Source organism: Rousettus aegyptiacus, unplaced genomic scaffold, assembly GCF_014176215.1.
Source record: "Rousettus aegyptiacus isolate mRouAeg1 unplaced genomic scaffold, mRouAeg1.p scaffold_m13_p_9, whole genome shotgun sequence".
NCBI lineage: Eukaryota > Metazoa > Chordata > Mammalia > Chiroptera > Pteropodidae > Rousettus > Rousettus aegyptiacus.
Genome location: NW_023416312.1, coordinates 37,342,030 through 37,362,339, shown reverse-complemented (window position 1 = coordinate 37,362,339; position 20,310 = coordinate 37,342,030). Strand labels below are relative to the sequence as shown.

Below are 20,310 nucleotides of genomic sequence, written 5' to 3'. Positions count from 1 at the left end.
AACACTGAGCTACCAGAAAGTAAAGATAAAATGGCTATAAGAAGACCTCATATTTCAATAATCACCCTAAATGTAAATGAACTAAACTCACAAATAAAAAGGCACAGAGTTGCAGAAGGGATCAAAAAACAAAACCCAAACATATGCTGCCTCCAGGAGACACATCTCTGCTCAAAATATAAATATAGATTCAAAGTGAAAAGGTGGAAAATGATATTTCAAGCAAATGGCATGCAAAGAAAAGCAGGAGTAGTAGCACTAATGTCAGATGAAATAGACTTCGAAATTAAAAAGATAAAGAAAGATACAGAGAAAAGGAATGAAGCTGGAGACATCACTCTGTCCAACTTCAAATTATACTACAAAGCAACAGTAATCAAAACGGCATGGTATTGGCAGCAAAACAGACACACTGACCAGTGGAACAGAATTGAGAGTCCAGAAGTAAACCCATATTTATATGGACAAATAATTTTTGACGAAAAAAGCCAAAAACATACAGTGGAGAAAGGAAAGACTCTTCAATAAATAGTGCTCGGAAAATAAGAAGGCCATCTGCAAAGGAATGAAACTAGACTTTTGTCTATCACTACATACCAAAATCAACTCAAACTGGATTAAGGACCTAAATATAAGACAAGAATCAATAAAATGCATAGAAGAAAACATAGGAACTAAACTCAAGGACCTTGGACTGAAACGACGATTTTATTAATTTGACCTCAAAGGCAAGGGAAGTAAAAGCAAAAATAAATAAATAGGACTACATCAAACTAAAAAGCTTCTGCTCATCAAAAGAAATCCTCAACGAGGTAAAAAGATAAGCATCTGAATGGGAAAATATATTTGCAAGCAATGCCTCCGATAATGGTCTAATGTCCAAAATACACAAAGAATGCATACAACTCAGTAACAACAACAAAACAAATTATCTAATCAAAAAATGGGCAAAGGACTTGAACAGATACTTCTCCCTAGAGGAAATACAAATGGCCAACAAATATTTGAAAAGATGCTCAACATCTCTAGCTATTGAGGAAATGCAAATCAAAACCACAATGAGATACCATCTCACACCTGTTAGAATAGCTATAATCAACAGGACAAGTAATAACAAATGTTGGAGAGGATGTGGAGAAAAAGGAACCCACATACACTGCTGGTGGGAGTACAAATTAGTACAGACACTATGGAATACAGAATGGAAGTTCCTCAAAAACTAAGACTTGATCTACCATATGATTCAGCAATCCCTCTACTGGGTGTTTACCCCAAAGACTTGAAAACTCATATCCAAAAACATATTGCCACACCGATGTTCATAGCAACACTATTTACAGTGGCCAGGACATGGAAGCAACCGAAATGTCCTACAATAGATGACTGGCTAAAGAAGCTGTGATACATATATGCAATGTAATATTACTCAGCCATGAGAAGAGATGAAATACTGCCATTTGTGACAACCTGCATAGACCCTGAGATAATCATGCTAAGCAAAATAAGCCAGACAAAAAAAGTTGAAAATCACATAATATCACTTATATGTGAGATATAAACCTAAAAGCAAGAAATGTACAGGAAAAACAGAGACTCAGGAACATGGACAATGGACTGGTAGTTGCCAGAGTGTAGGAGGTGGGGGAGGATGGAAGAGTTAGAGAGGGTAAAGAAAGTCAAATATATGGGGTTTGGGGGAGGGCAGAGTGGGTAAAAGGGATCAAATATATGGTAGCTGAAGGAAACTGGTTCTGAGTGACAATCACAAAATATAATACATCGATATCAAATTATAATGTACACCTGAAAATTATATAATTGTCTTAATCAATGTTACCTCAATAAACTTAAAAAAATAAAAGCTACTCAGGAATACTTCATAATGATAAAGGAAATCATGCACCAAGACGATATAACACTTATTCATATCTATGCTCCCAATTAGGGAACCCCAAAATATGTAAAGCAATTACTAACAGAACTAAAGGGAGAAACAGACCAAAACACTATCATAGTAGAGGACCTAAATACTCCACTGTTGGATATCAATACTCCACTGTTGGAAAATCAATAAGGAAATACCATCCTTAAATGACACAATAGACCAACTGGACATAATTGACATTTACAGAGCCAGCCTTCCATCCTAAAACAGCTGTTTATACATTCCTCTCTAGTGCACATGGAACATTCTCAAGGATTGACCACATAATGGGACACAGAGGTAGCCTCAACAAATATAAGAGGGCTGAAATCATACCAACCATATTCTCTGATCATAATGCTTTGAAACTAGAGATCAACTGCAAAAAGAAAGCAAGAAGAACCTCAAATACATGGAGATTAAACAATATGCTACCAAAGAATAACTGGCCCAGAGAAGAAATAGAAAGAGAAATCAAGAGATATATAGAACCAAATGAAAATGATAGCACACATATCAAAACTTTTGAGACACAGCGAAAGCAGTAATAAGAGGAAAGTTCACATCATTACAGAGGGTGACCAGAGGGGAGGGGGTAAGGGGGCGGTAGATGGGGTAAAGGGGGTAAAATATGTGGTGACAGAAAGAAATCTAACTATGGGAGGTGAGCACACACTGTAAACACATATATGCCTTACTGTTAAAGTGTATGTCTGAAACTTATTGGATTTCATCAACCAATGTCACCATAAAATAATTTAATCAATCTAAAAATGTCTATGGAATAAAAAAAATGAAAGTGTAATGTGGAAGTGAGCTGTACAAGCATACAAAAATATAGTAATTTGTAAAATCATTATAATGGTTGTTTTGTTGGGTAACAGGAGTAGAGAATCAAGAGTTCATTAAAAATAATAAAAGAAATTAACATATTTAAGAATTGGATCAGAACTTATACAATACCTGGAAAGGGAATAAATTTCACTAAGAAGGTGAAAGACGTACTCAGAAAATTATACGTCATTGAAGAAAAAAGTTGAAGACACAAATAATTAGAGAACTATACCTTGCTAAAGGATAGGAAGAATTAACACAATTATAATGTCCATAATAACAAATGCAATGTACAGATTCAATACAATCTCTATCAAAATACCAATGGTATTTTTCACAGAACTGGAACAAATATTCCTAAAATTTCTATGGAACCACAAAAGCCTGGGAATAGTCAAAACAATATTGATAAAGAATAAAGTTGGAAGTATCATACTGCTTAATAACAAAGTATACTACAAGATTATAGTAATCAAAATAGCATGGTACTGCTATAAAAACAGACCATTAGATCAATAGGACAGAATAGAGAGCCCAGAATATAAATCCATGGCAACATGGCCAGTTAATCTATGACAAAGGAGGCAAGAACACACAATGTGGTAAAGATAGTCTTGTAATAAACGATGTTTGGAATAATGGACAGATATATGCAAAAGATGAAACTAGAACACTTTCTTACACCCCATTATTAATTCTGTAATAATCTCAAAATGAATTAAAGATTTAAATGTAAGACCTGAAACTATAAAACTCCTATAAGAAAACATAGCAATAAAGTCTTTGACAATGGTCTTAGCAGTATTTTGATTTTTGGATATGTTTCCTCAGGCAAGGGAATCGAAAGCAAAAATTAAAAACAAAATGGGATTACATAAAACTAAAAAGCTTTTGCACTACAAAAGCAACCATTAACAAAATAAAAAGCCGAAGGACTAAATGGGAGAAGATATTTGCCAATGATACATCTGCTAAGGGGTTAATATCCAAAATGTATATAGAAGTCATACGTCTCAACATCAAAAACAACAACAACAATTCGATTTAAAAATGTGCAGAGGACATGAATAGCTTTTTCTCCAGAAGACATACAAATGACCAACAGACATATGAAAAGGTGCTCGATGTCACTAATCATCAAGGAAATGCAAATCAACAACACAATGAGAGATTATCTCATACCGGTCAGAATGGCTATTATCGACAACAACAAAAAAAAGTGATGGCAAGAATATGGAGAAAAAGGAACTCAAGTGCACTGTTGGTTGGGCTATAAATTAGTGCAACTATTATTCAAAAAGTATGGAGATCTTCAAAAAATTAAAACTAGAACTACCTTATGACCCGGCAATTCCACTTCTGCATATTTTTTCAAAGAAAACCAAAACACTAATTTGAAAAGATATATGCACCCCCATCTTCACTGCAGTGCTTTTACAATAGCCATGATATAAAAGCAACCTAAGTGCCCATGAGTAGATGACTGGATAAAAAATGTGGTATCAGTATACAATGGAATATTACTCAGCCATAAAAAAAATAAAATCTTAACATTTACAACAACATGGATGGACCTAGAGGGTATTGTGCTGAGTGAAATAAGTCAGACAGAGAAAGACAAATACCATATGATTACACTTATATGTGGAATCTAAGGAACAAAATAAATGAACAACAACAACAACAACAAAAACAGACTCATAGATACAGAGAACAAACTGGTGATTGCCAGATGGGAGTGGGGATTGGAGGGCTGGGTGAAGATGGTAAAGGGATTAAGTATAAATTGGTAGTTACAAAATAGTCACAGGGATATAAAATACAGCATAAGGAATATAGTCAATAACATTGTAAGAACTATGTATAGTGCCAGATGAGTACTAGACTAATTAGGGATATCACTTTGTAAATTATATAAATGTCTATCCACTATGCTTAACACCTGAAACTAATATAAAATAACATTGAATGTCAACTCTAATTAAAAAAATAAAAACTAAAAAAAAAGAAAAGCTATATATCTATTGCAGCATTATTCACAAGAGTCAAGATATGGAAGTAACCTGTCTACAGATAAATATATAAAGAGGATGTGGGGGGGGGTGTTTGTGTGTGTGTATACGTATATGTATATACGTATATATATATATGTATATATATGTATACACACACATATATATACATATATACACATATACACATACATATATACATATATATGTATATGTATATATATACATATATATGTATATATATATACATATATATGTATTTATATGAATATTAGTCACAAAAAAGAATGAAATCTTACTATTTTTAACAGTCATAGATCTAGTGGGTATTATGCTAAGTCAAATCTGTCAGACAGAGAAAGACAAATACCATATGATTTCATTCATAATAGAATCTAAAAGAAAAAAAAACAGAAAAAACTTATAGATACAGAGAACAAACTGACAAGTGCCAGACAAGACAGGTTTGGGGAGATGGGCAAAAGTGGTGAAACAAATTAAGAAGTAAAAATTCCCAGTTATAAAAATAGTCATAGTACAGAGGGAATAAAATCCCTAATGCTGTAATAATTATGAATGGTTTCAGATGTGGACTAGATTTTGGGGGAGTGATCACTTTATAAGTTGTATAAATATCTAATAACTATGTTGTACATCTAAAACTAATAAAATATTGCATATCAAGTATAATCGAGAAATATATTTTTTAAAAAGGAATTCCTGAACTTTGTCAAAACATGAACCTTGAGTGTATTATGCTAAGTGAAATAAGTTGTGAAAGACAAATACTGCGTGCTCTCACTTAGATATGAAAGCTTTAAAAACCCAAAACTTATACCTAAAACTAATACATTATATGTCAACTATACCTTAAAAAGAAAAAAGTAGTGGACAAATGACTTGAATAATTTTTTTTTCCAAAAAGATATACAAATGGATAATAGTTACATAAAAAGATGCTCCATATCACTAATAAATGAAAGTCAGAATAATGAGATATCACTTCCTTCCCACACATTTTGATAGCTACTATAAAACAAATAAGCAAATAAACAAAAAACTGAAAATAATTGTTGGTAAGGAAGATGAGAAATTGTACCCCTTGTACACTGTTGGTAGGAATGTAAAATGGTACAGCCACTATGAAAAACAGTATGACATATCCTCGAAAAATTAAAAAACAGATTTACTATATGATCCAGCAATTCCACTTCTGGATAGACATCCCCCAAAAATTGAAAGCCAAGACCCAAATATTGTACAAGCATGTCCATAGCACCATTACTCACAATAGCCCAAAGTGGAAGCAATCCAAGTGTCCATCAAAGGATAAAGTGATAAAAATATGTCATGTATACGTACAACGGAATATTATTTAGCCTTAGAAAGGTAGGAATTTTTGAACCATGCTACAACATAGATGAACCTTGAAGACATTATGCTGAGTTAAATAAGCCAGTCATAAATGGACAAATACTGTACGATTCCACTTATTATAAGGTATCTATAGTAGTCAAATTTATATAGAGAGACAGAAATTAGAATAGTGGTTGCCAGAGACAGAGGGAAGGGGAGAATGGGGAGTTACTGTTTAATGGGTATATAGTTTCAGTTTTGCAAGATTTACAAAGTTCTGGGGATGGATGATGGTGATGGTTGCATAAAAATGTGAATGTACTAATGCCTCTGAAATGTACACTCAAAAATGGTCAAAATGATAAATTTTATGTTATGTATACTTTACCCAAAAATTTTTAAATGGGTAAAAAACAAAAATTCCTAGTGTCTCAGAACACATCTAAGGATTCAATTTAGAAAAGAACTTCTTGAAGCCCTCTATACCATTTATTTTCTTTCCCCTCTGAGTCCTTCCATCTTTTCCATTTCAATTAGATTGCTGAACATTCTCACTGCAATAAAGTTCACCTTTTATTTTACTCAAGGCTATACTCAAAGACACTGCAGAGATTCTTTCAGTGGGATAATGAAAGCCTACATGGAAACCTGGCCTTTTAAATCTTACACCTGTGCTATAGCAATAATGGCAATAGAATTAGTCTAAAGGCCTTTGAAAGAAATTGTACCTGCTGTGACTAGAAATAAATTATACAGTTATTTTAGGGGGAAAAATAATTGAACAAAAACCAAACTCCTAGAAACAGAACAAGGAGTAGGGGTGGGGGAAATGAGTGAAGGTGGTCAAAGGGTACAAGCTTCCAGTTATGAGAATATGATGTGCAGCATAGTGACTACAGTTAATATTATTGTATTGTATATTTGAAAGTTGCTAACAGAGTTGATTTTAAACATTCTTACCTGCATAGAGAAAATTGTAACTATGTGAGGTGATGGACGTGTTAATTAATATTATGGTAATCATTTTGAAATATATACGTATATAAAATCACTTTGCTGTACACCTTAAATTTACACAATATGTCAACTATATCTCAATAAAACAAAAAAACACATTGTAAGCACTTATCGCCACCTAGAATTATGAATTGTGCTAATACAAACTTACCTACAAACGAACTCAAACGATATAGACAGTAGAGGGAGCCTGGTGGGCATATAAGGGAAGAAAATGGCTTCCCCTATCATAAACTTCACCTTGTCCAAACCTGAAAAATATTTCCTGAATTTGGATTTCTCTCAAAATTCCACTAAATTTTACTCAGCTGAGGAACTCCAGTACTTTCCCCTACAAAGAATGCTAGCTGCAACTCTCAATTGCTACAAATGAGGTATTTTACTTATCTCCCTGGCACTGACTGCCCTGGCATTGCTAATTTAGGGAGCAGTACAAGCCATATAAGTGTAAAATATCAGACAGTAATAACGGAAACACAGATAACCATATCCAAGGAATTAGCCACATGAATTTAACAAATGGACGACAGGACTGAAACTCTGGGGCAAATCTTTTGGGATTATGGTGACAGATAACTGCATAGTCCTACATTATTTATTACCCGCTTGAAAGAGAGGTCGGCACATTTGTTAATACAGTTGCTGCATGTGAGTAGATAATACCAAATTTTACTGATGGTCAGGGTCATGCATCAAAGGGGTCATAACATCACTATGCTAACTAAAAAGATCAAACAAATTTAGGAAAGGAAAACATTTTTCTTTTTATGATTTGTCCTCTTTGCTTTCCCCCATAAAAATGGGCAAATTGGCTGGGAACAGGCTTTGAAATTTTAGTGTTTCTTTACAGGATTCTTGGTCTTTAAGATATTTTATCGCTGACTCCAAACTTAGGCATTATGAAATAACATACAACTGAAGAGTATAAAACTATAGATGCTAACATTCAATAATGGCTAGAATGACCAGACAGAATATCAAGGAGAAAAAAAAAAGACTGGAACAACCTTAGAATCGATTAGACCTTGTAGACACATATAGAAAATTCCACCCCAAAACAGCAGAATACACAATTTTCTCAAGTTCACATGGAACATTCTCCAGGATAGACCATATATTAGGCTACAAAACATGTCTTAATACACATAAAAATCAAACAAAGTATTGATTTATGACAATGGGGTGAAACTAGAAATGAATAAGAAAAAACTGGAAAATTAACAAATTCGTGGTAATTAAACAACATACTTTTAAACAATAGGTCAAAGAAAAGAATCACAAGTGAAATTAGAAAACAGCTTGAGATGAATGAAAACAAAAATATTTCTATTTATCAATTTCTTCCTTTTGCTAGCTTTGAGCTTAGTTTACTGTTATTGTCTACTTCCATAAGTGTAATATTAGGTTCTTGATTTCAGATTTTTTTTCAAGTATTCATATACAGCTGTAAATTTCCCTCTTAATATTCCTTTTGCAGCATTCCTAATGTGCTTTTGTTTTCATTTATCTCAAATGTATGATGATGGAAGGAAATTTAACTTTGGATACAGAACACACAATGCAATATACATATGATGTATTATTGAATTGTACATTTGAAACCTATATAATTTTATTACCCAATGTCACCCCAATAAATGTAAAATAAAAAAATAGTGGAGATAAAAATATAGACTACAAAAACAATAGAGAAAATCAACACCAAAAATTGGTCTAACAAAATTGACAAACTTTTAGATAGACTAAGAGAAAAACAAAAGAAGACTCATTACTAAAACCAGAAATGAAAGTGCTATCAATACTACTCATTTTATAGAAATAAAAATAATTATATGATAATATTAAAACAATTGTATATCAATAAACATGATAACCTAAATGAAATAGACAGACTCTTAGAAACACAAATCTACTAAAACTAACCCATGAAGCAACAGAAAACCTGAATAGATTTATATCTACCAAGGAGATGGAATTAGTAATCAAAAACATCCAAGCCAAAAAATCCACAGACAAGATGACTTCACTAGTGATTTCTATTAAACATTTAAAAGGAATTAAAACCAATCCTTTTCAAACTGTTCCAAAAGACAGGAGAGAACATTTTATAACTTATTCAATGAAGCCAGGATTACCATAAAATCAAAATTAGACAAAGACACTAAACTACAGACCAATATCTCTTATTAACATTGATGCAATGATCCATAAGAAAATATAAGGAAAGAAAACTAAGCAGCATACATGATGAACACAACCCAAGTGAGATATATGCCCAAAATAAAATGATGGTCCAACATACAAAAATCAATCACTGTAATATATTACATAAACAGAACTAAGGTAAAAAAAATGAGAATCCCAATTGATGCAAAAGAAAGCATTTGGCAATTTCAATAGCCTTTCACGAAAAAAGAAACAATACAATAGGAACAGAGGGAAAATTCTTCCACATGACAAAGGCCATGTATGAAAACCCACAGTTACCAATGTATTCGTGATGAAAAACTAAGAAACTTCCCCTGTAAAAATGGCATAGATGATAGAGGCTTTGTTCATCTCTCTTGTGACCAAATCAAAGTTGTGATGGAAACAAGGAACAAAGAGCAAGGAAAGTCGCCTGGAATCTAATGAACAAGTCTTACAACTAGGGAAAGAAATAAGAAATCACCCTGTAAAAAGAGGAGGTAAGATGAACCGAGGACAAGAGGCTGCCTGGTCCCTAGTGGCTGAGTCAGACAGAGGCCATAGCAGTAGCAGCTGGCAGCTGCGGACACCTCCTAAAGGGGCCGTGTCCATGAGCAGACTTTAGTGGTCATGGACCTGCTCACTCTGAGCACCAACACCGGATCAGCTGCACAGGGGCACCAGGGAATTACAGGGGAACACTGAGTTATTGGAGTGAGGACCAGATGCTAAGATCTCTCCCGGACAAAAGTACCCATGGTATCCATTGTTTCTCTGTTGAGTGCTCCCCCCATCCCAGTGTGTGGACCCAGAACTGCCACAGCTGAGATATCACCAAGCTGGGTAACAGAGGTCGCTCTTCCCAGAATATGCCCTGAAACTCCACCTCCCCAACTTGTGGGCCTACCAAAGCCATATCCAGGTGTATCCTCTGCGAGCCAGGTGTTCCTTGCTGAGGAGTGCCAAAGAATCATACCGTGGCAGCTGGCCTCGGTTTCTTGTATGGTTTCTCGAGGCAACTATAAGCACAGCATCTGTGGATTGCTTAATGAATCTTAACTGGTAGCCCTGGAGGGGCTAAACAACCACAGGCTGGGGCTAAACAACTTGGCCTGCAGCTGGACCCCTCTCAGGACTTTGCCACTGGACACCTATGACACAAAACCACACTAATAAGACCTGGAGACTTAGGAGCTTTGCTTGGTACATAGAAACAGACACAGAAAGATAGCCAAAATGGGAAGACAAAGGAGCAGAAACCATATGAGAGAACAGACCAGAGATCCAGAAATAATGGAGTTAAGCAATCTAACAGATGCAGAGTTCAAAACACTAGTTGTAAAGATGCTCAATTAACTTGGAAGAAGTATAGATGATTTTACTTAAAGTGAGAACTTTAACAGATAAAAAATATAAAATTGGAAACGGAAATTATAAAAAGGAGGCAGTCAGAAATGAAGAACACATTATCTGAGATGAAGAGTATATTAGATGGAATCAACATAGTGGAAAAAGAAGAGGGTCATATGACCTATATAGAGGATGGGGAAGCCAAGGACACTCAATTAGAATGGCAAGAAAAAAGCCAAAAATATAATAATAATTTAAGGAGCCTATGGGACACCATTAAGTGTAAAAATATCCATGTCATCTGGTGACCTGAAGGAAAACCAGATGTTGAAGAGCTATTGGAAGAAATAATGATGGAAAACTTCCCTGACCTGGTGAAGGAAATAGACATACAACACCCCCCAAAATAAAATGACATAAAATAAAAAAAGGAAAATGCTCAGAGAGTCCCCAGAAAAAAATGAACCCAAAGAGGCCCTAACCAAGACACATCATAATTAAAATGCCAAAAGTTAAATACAAAGAGAGAATCTTCAAAGGAACAAGAGAAAAGCAGTTAGTTGTCTACAAGGGAGCACTCATAAGACTGGCAGCTGATTTCTCAAAAGAAACCATGCAGGACAGAAGGGCTTGGCACAAAATATTCGATGTGATGAAAACCCAGGATCTACAACCAAGAATATTTTATCCAGCAGAACTATCATTTATAGTTGAAGGATAGATAATGAGTTTCCCAGACAAAAATAAGCTAAAGGAATTTATCAACACCAAGCCAGTATTACAGGAAATATTGGAGGGACTTCTTTAAGAAGAAAATACATGTATCAAAAACAGGAATAAAGAATGGTAATAAACTATGTATTATCAACAAGTACCTCAAATAGAAAAGTATTAAGTGTTCCAACCAAAAGACAGAATGGCTGAATGGATAAGAAAACAAGACCCCTATATATGCTGCCTACAGGAGAATCACTTCAGATTAAAAAACATGCACAGATTAACAAAAGGGGATGGAAAAAGATATTGCCTTGATGGATCTAGAGGGTATTATGCTGAATGAAATGGGCCAGAGAAAGGCAAATATCGCATGATTTCACGTACATGTGGAATCTAAAGAACAAAATAAACAACAACAAAAGCAGAAATAAAATCATAGATACAGAGAATATTTTGAGGGATACTAGATGGGAGGGGCATTGGGAGGATGGCATAAAAAAGGCAAAAGGATTAAGAGGTACAAATGGATAGTTGCAGAATAGACATGGAGATGTAAAGTGTAGCATGGGGAAGATAGTTACTAATGTTGTAATAAATATGTAAGGGGGAAAAGAGGTACTAGAATTAGTGGGATGATCACTTTATGAGTTACATGGCTCTGATCACTATGCTATACAACTGGAACTGGTATATTACTGTATGCCCAGCTATAAGTGAGAAAAAAGGTCATTGAATTGTACAATGTAAATACGAGCAACTAATTGTTTATTATATTTGAATAAAGCCGGAAAAAAAGAAAAATGAAATGTTCGTGTAAGACAAAAAAAAAGCTTACCCCCTGTGATCCTGAGATCAAGAACAAGGAAAGGATGTTGACTCTCGCCATTACTATTCAACAAAGTATTTGAAGTCCAGCCAGAGCAATTAAGCAAGGGGAAAAAAATAAGAGGCATTTAAACTGGAAAGGAAGGAGCAAAATTATCTTTGTTCACAGATGATACCATCCTATATGCAGAAAATTCTGAAGAGTTTACACACACACACACACACACACACACACACCTGTCAAATCTAATTTAAAATGCAGTAAAATTGCAGGACACAAACATGAAAAAATCAGCTGCATTTGCATTTTGTACACTAGCAATGAAAAATCTGAACAGGAAATTAAGACAATAAATCCATCTATAAGAGCTAAAGAAATAATATACTTAGGAATTAATTTAATCAAGGATGTCTAAGATTTGTAGACTGACAACTAAAAATTATTGGTGAAAGAAATTAAAGAAGATAGAAATGAAATGGAAAGACAATCTATGTTCACAGACTGGAAGACTTATTGTCAAGATGTCAATACTATTCAAAGTGATCTACAGATCCAATGCAATCTCTGTCAAAATCACAATGACATTTTTGCAGGAATAAAAATGTGAATCTCATAATTCATATGAAGTCCAAAGGAACCACCAATGGCTTAAACAATTTTGAAGTACAAGAGAAAAGTTGGAGGGCTTACCCTTTGATTTCAAAAATTAGTACAAATAGCTAAAAATAAACTTTAAAAAGAAGGTAAAAGACCTGTACACTGAAAACTATAAGACACTGATGAAAGAAACCCAAGAATACACAAAGACATCTAAAGATATTCTATGTTCATGGATTGGAAGAATTAACATTGTTAAAACTTCCATATTACCTAATGCAATCTACAGATTCAAAGCAATCCGTATCAAAATCCCAATGACAGTTTTCACAGAAACAAAACAAAGAATCCTAAAATTTGTATGGAACCACAGAAGACCCCAAATAGCCAAAGAAATCCTGAGGAGAAAGAACAAAGCTGGAGGAATCACCCTCGATGATTACAAACTTTACTACAAAACTATATAGCAATCAAAACAGTATGGTTATGGCATTGGCAAAAAAAAAATCATAAAGCCAAACAAAAAACCCACAACAAAACAATCAAACAAGAAACAAACACAGACCAAAGGAAGATAATTGAAAGCCCAGAAATAAACTCGCACATATATAGAGAAGTAATTTATGACAAAGGAGCCAAGAATATACAATTAGAAATGAAAGTCTCTTAAATAAATAAACGGTATTGGGAAAACTGGATAGCCACATACAAAATAATGAAACTATATCAGTATTTTACATAATATACAAAAATTAACTCAAAATGGATTAAAGACTTGAATGTAAGACCTGAAACAATAAAATAAATAGAAGAAAATATAGACACTAAGCTTCCAGACATCAGTCTTAGTGGTATACTTGTGAATTTGATTCCAAAGACAAGAGAAAGAAAAATAAATAAATGGAACTACATAAAACTAAAAAGCTTCTGCATAGCAAAGGAAACCATCAACAATGAACAAAAGGCAACCAACCAAATGGGAGGATATTTGCAAATGACATTTCTGATAAGGGGTTGATATCCAAAAATATATAAAGAATGCATACACTTCAATAACAACAAAAAACAAAGAACCTGACTAAAAAAAATGAGAAGAGGATCTGAACAGACATTTGTCTAAGGAAGACATACAGATGGGCAACATACACATGAAACGATGTTCGATATCACTAATTTTTAGATAAATGTAAATCAAAACTGTAATGAGATATCACCTCACACCTGTTAGAATGGCTATTATCAAAAAGACAAGGAATGACAAATGTTAGAGAGGATGTGAAGAAAAGGGAAACCTCATACAGTGATGGTGGGATTGTAAATTGGTACAGCCACTATGGAAAACAGTATGTATCCCTCAAAAATTACATATAATCCAGCTATTCTTTTTCTGGGCATATATCCAAAGAACATGAAAATACTAATTTGAAAATATATATGTACCCTTATGCTCATTGTAGCATTATTTACAATAGCCAAGATATGAAAACAATGTATATGTCCATTAACAGATGAATGATAAAGATGTGAGACATACACACACACATGCACACACATACATGATGGACTATTACTCAGCCATAAAAAGATAAATTATTGCTATTTGTGACAACATGAATGGATCTCAAGGGTACTACACTAAGTGAAATAATAAGTCAGATGGAAAAGGATAAAAACTGTATGATTTCCCTCATATGTAGAGTGTAAAACAAACAAAAAACCAGAGGAAATAAAAAAAAACAAACTCATAGATACAGACAACAGATTAGTGGGGTAGGAGACTGGGTGAAATGGGTAAAGCAGGTAAATTATATGGTGATGGCTAGAAACTAAACTTTTGGTGATCACACTATAGTGTATACATATATCAAATTATAATGTACATCTGAATTTATATTTACCAATATAAATTTTATTATTAACCAATGTTAACTCAATTAAAAAATAAAAGATACTTTACATTTATTAATATGATCCATTTTGCATTATATTTTATAAAATTATGAGGTTTAGGTAGAGGGTTTTCCAATGAGTATACCATCATTATTTGGTGAAAAGTATAAGCATCATTGAGTTGTTTTTGCAATAAGCTTGATAATTTGTGTAAGTCTTCTTCTGGGTTCTCTATTAAGTTCTATTGAAGTATGTGTCTATCCTTCCACCAATAGCACACAGATCTGGTTACCTATATAATAAGGTGTTCAAATAGGGCACAATAATTCCTTCCACTTTATACTTCTATTATATAAAGATTTTAATATTTTTAGTGTATGAGGATCACAGCAAAATTAAATGGAAGGAACAGAGATTTTCCATATATCCCAATACCACACCACAGGTTTAGCCTACCCCATTATCAACATCCACAACCAGAGAGAGTGGCATATTTCTTACAATTGATAAACCTACACTGATACATCATAATCACTCAAAGTCCATATTTTACCTTCGAATTCACTCTTGGTGTTATATATTCTATAGATTTGGGGAAAATGTAAGTATTTTCATGGCCCTGAAAAGCCTCTAGGCTTTGTTTATTCATCTCTCCTTCCATCTCCAACTCCCGACAATCACTAATCATTCTACTGTCCATAGAGTGGTCTTTTCCAGAATGTCATATAGATGGAATTATACAGTATGTGCCATTTTTAGATTGGCTTCTTTCACTTAGTATTATGCACTTAAGTTTTTCTGTGTCTTTTCGTGGCCTGATAATTTCATTTTAGCACTGAATAATATTCTATTGACTGGATGTACCATAGATAATTTAACCATTCATCTACTGAAGGACATCTTGGTTACCTCTGCGTTTTGGCAACTATGAACAAAGCTGCTATAAACATCTGCATGGATGTTTTTGTGTGGATATTTTCTATTCCTCTGGGTAAATACCAAGTAGTGTAACTGCTGGAATGTACGGTACGAGTATATTTAATTTTGTTAGAAACTGCCAAACTGTCTTCAAAAGTGGCTGAGCCATTTTTACATTCCCACCAGCAATGAATGAGAGTTCTTATTGTTCCACATTGTTGTCAGCATTTACTGTTGTCAGTGTTCAGGATTTTGGACATTCTAATAGGTATCTAATTTTATCTTGCATTTCACTGACGATATATAATGTGAACCGTCTTTTCATATGCTTATTTGTCATATGTATATCTTCTTTGGTGAAGTATCTGTTAAAATTTTTGGTCTATTTTCTAAATTAGTTTGTTTTCTTATTGTTGAATTTTAAGTGTTCTTTGTATAATTTGGATAACAGTCCTTCATCATACGTCTTTTGCAAATACTTTCTCCCAGATTGGCTTCACATTCTCTTAATGGTGTGTTTTGCAAAGTAGAAGTTTGTTGTTGTTGTTGTTGTTGTTGTTGTTGTTGTTTTAAATGTTAATAAAGTCCAGCTTGTCAATTATTTCTTTCATAGATAACACCTTTGGTGTTATATCTAAAAAGTCATTGCTATACCCGAGGTCATCTGGTTTTCTCCTGTGTGATCTTCTGGAATTTTATAGCTTTCCATTTTACCTTTAGGTTTGTAATCCATTTTAGTTAATTTTTATGAAAAGTTTAAGGTCTGTGTCCAGATTTATTTATTTTTGTATTGGGATCTCCAGTTGTCCCAGCACCATTTTTTGAAGACTATATTTGCTGTATCATATTGCCTTTGATACTTTTTCAAAGATCAATTGACTACATTTACGTGGGTCTATTTCTGGGCTCTCTATTCTGTTCAATTGATCAATGTCTATTCTTTTGCTAGTAACACACTGCCTTGGTTACTGCAACTTTATAGTAAGTCTTGAAGTTGAGTAGTGTCAGTCCTTCAATACTGCTCTCCTTCAGTACTGTGTTGGCTATTTTGGATCTTTTGCTTCTGTATAAAATTTTTTAATCGGCTTATAGATATCCACAAAATAACTTGCTGGGATTTTGATGGAGACTGCACTGAATCTACAGATCAAGTTGGGAAAAACTGACATCTTGACAAAAGTGAGCCATCCTACCCATGAACAAGGAACACCTCTCCATTTATTTACTACTGATTTAGTTCTTCAAATTTTGTAGTTTCTCCATGTAGCTATTATACTATTTTGTTACATTTATCACAATGTATTCCAATTTTTAAGGTTCTAATGTAAATGGCATTATTTTTAATTTCAAATTCTACTTGTTCACTACTGGTATATAGGAAAGTGATTGACTTTTGTATATTAACCTTGCATTCTGCAGCCTTGATATAATTGCTTATTAGTTCCAGGAGTTGTTCTGTCCATTCTTTCAGATTTTCCACATATAATTGAGTCATCTGTAAAGACAGTTTTATGTCTTCCTTTCCAATCTGTATAACCTTGTTTGTTTGTTTGTTTGCTTTTCTTATCACATTAGCTGAGACTTTAGTATGATGTTGAAAAGGAGGGGTGAGAGGAGACATCCTTGCTTTGATCTTAAAGGCTTTGAAGTCCTCACCATTAGGTGTGATTTTATCCATAAGTATTTTGTAGATATTCTTTATCAAGTTGAGGAAGTTCCTGTCTATTCTTAGTTTACTGAGATATTTTACCATGAGTAAGTGTTGGATATTTTCAATTACTCTTTCTGCATGTATTGATAAGATGATATAATTTTTCTTTTCCAGTGTTTCTTTGATGGATTAAATTTTCAAATGTTGAACCATCTTCCATGCCTGGAATAAATTTCCCTCGGTCATGATGTATAATTCTTTTTAATTTTATTTGATATTGTTTTGTTGAGGATTTTTGCATCTACAGTCATGAGAGATATTGATCTACACTTCTTTGTCAAAAGTGTTTTATCTATGCTAGTTCCTTTGACTTTCCATATAAACTTTAAAATATTGATGATATCTCCAAAAAGTCTTCCCAGTATGTTGATAAGAAACTAATTATACCTGTATATCAATTTGAGGACAATGGACATCTTAACTGTGTTAAGTTTTCTTATCCATGAATATTTTATGCCTCCCCATTTAGGTATTCTTTGATTTCTTTGTTTTGTAGTTTTTGGCACACAAGGCCTATTTATGTTTTGTTATATTTCTACTTATATATTTCATTTTTAGATTTAGATAAAATGTCTCCTTGTTATAATTTATGGTGATAAAAAAACACATTAAAATTACCATCTCAACCATTTTGGAGTGTACAGTTCAGTAAAGTATCTTCACATTATTGTGAGGCATATACCTAGAACTTAAATTTTCAACACTGAAACTCTACACTTTCTGTACACTAATTCACTCCTCGCCTGCCCCAGACCCTGGCAATCACATTTCTACTTTCTATTTCTATGATTTTGACTACTTTAGATACTTCATATAAGTGGACTGATAATTGGTTCTTTTGTGACTGGCTCATTTCACTTGACATGTCCTCAAGGTTCATACAAGTTGTAGCGTGTGATGGGAGGTCCTTTTTAAAGGCTGCATAATATGCCATTGCATTGTTTATACCATTTCTTTATCCATCTATCAGTCGATGGACATTTTGACATTTGGGTTGCTTCCACATCTTGGTTATTATGAATAATGCTGTGATTAACATGTGTGCACAAATATTTCTTTGAGATCCTCCTTTGCATTATTTTAGATATAAATTCAGAAGTGGGACTACTAGATCTAGTTGGTAATTTTATATTTAATTTTTTGAAGGACTGCTAAAATGTTATTCAACAATGACTGTACCATTTTATAGTCCCACTAGGAATGTACAGGGTTCCAATTTCTTCACATACTTGCTGATTCTTTATCCCATTTTTTTTTGATAGTAGCAATACTAATGTGTGAAGTGGTATCTCGTGGTTTTGATTTGTATTTCCCTAATGATCAGTAATGCTGATCATATTTTCTTGTGCTTATTGGTCACCTTGTTTTTTATTTAACAGTAAGGTGTGTGTGTGTGTGTGTGTGTGTGTGTGTGTGTGTGTGTCCGCGCGTGCACTGTTCACCTCCTATAGTAAGATTTCTTCCGTCACCACATATTTGACCCCCTTTACTTCATCTATCTCCCCCTCCCCCCAACCCTCTGGTAACCCCTAGTCTATTGTCCATGTTCATGAGTCTCTGTTTGTTTGTCCTGTTCATTTGGTGCTTTTAGGTTTATATCCCACATATAAGTGATATCATGTGATTTTCAACATTTTTTGTCTGGCTCATTTTGCTTATCATGATTATCTCGAGGTCCATCCAGGTTGTTGCAAATAGCAACATTTCATCTCTTCTTATGGCTGAGTAATATTGCATTGTATATATGTACCACAGCTTCTTTATCCAATCATCTATCGTAGGATACTTTGGTTGCTTCCATGTCTTGGCTACTGTGAATAATGCTGCTATGAACACTGGTGTGCAAATATCTTTTCTAACATGGGTTTCATTGATTGATTGATTCATTCATTCATTTTTAACACCTACAGCACCCGGTATTCCTAGGTGGTCACCCATCAAAGTACTAACCAGGCCCAACTCTGCTTAGCTTCTGAGATCAGACGAGAACGGGCACGTTCAGGGTGGCGTGGCTGTAGACTCTTGGATTTGGGTTTTAAAGTATTTGGGGTAAATACTCAGTAGAGGGTTTGCTGGCTCATATGGTAGATCAAGTCTTAGTTTTTTGAGGAACTTCCATACTGTTTTCCATATAGGCTGTACCAATTTGCAGTCCCACCAGCACTGTATGAGGCTCCTTTATCTCTGCATCCTCTCCAGCACGTTATTACTTGTCCTGTTAATTAGAGCAATTCTAACAGATGTGAGATGGTATCTCATTGTAGTTTTGACTTGCGTTTCTCTAATAGCTAGCGATGTCGAGCGTCTTTTCATATGTTTGTTGGCCATTTGTATGTCCTCCAGGGAGAAGTGTCTGTTCTGATCCTCTACCCATTTTTTGATTGGATCATTTGAGTTTTGTTGTTATTGAATTGTATGAGTTCTTTGTATATTTTGGATATTAAGCCCTTATCAGAGGCAATACCTGAAAATATATTTTCCCATTTGGATGGCTCTTTCTTTACCTTGTTGATGGTTTCTTTTGCCATGCAGAAGCTTTTTAGTTTGATGTAGTTCCATTCATTTATTTTACCTTTTATTTCCCTTGCCTTTGTGGTCAAATCATAAAATCTGCTTTAAATCCGAGGCCCTTAAGTTCAGTTCCTATGTTTTCTTCTATGCATTTTATTGTTTCAGGTTTTCTATTCAGGTCCTTAATTCATTTTCAATTAATTTCGGTCTGTGGTCATAGAAAACAGTATAGTTTCATTCTGTTGCAGGTGGCTTTCCAGTTTTCCCAGCATCATTTATTGAAGAGGCTTTCCTTTCTCCCCTGTATGTTTTCAGCCTTTTTGTTGAAAATTATTTGCCCATATAAATACGGGTTTACTTCTGGACTCTCAATTATGTTCCACTATTCTGTGTGTCTGTTTTTCTGCCAATACCATTATTCGTCATCTTTGTATCTCCTTTGAAGAAATATCTACTTAAG

At 34.0% G+C, this 20,310-nt stretch overlaps 1 protein-coding gene and 1 pseudogene across 6 annotated transcripts in view; both read right to left on the bottom strand.

Annotated features, from left to right (window-relative positions):
• Positions 1-20,310, bottom strand: part of MTMR8 (myotubularin related protein 8) — a 162,683-nt gene that overhangs the window by 46,055 nt on the left and 96,318 nt on the right. The window lies entirely within an intron of this gene.
• LOC118608234 lies at positions 19,241-19,359 on the bottom strand (annotated as a pseudogene).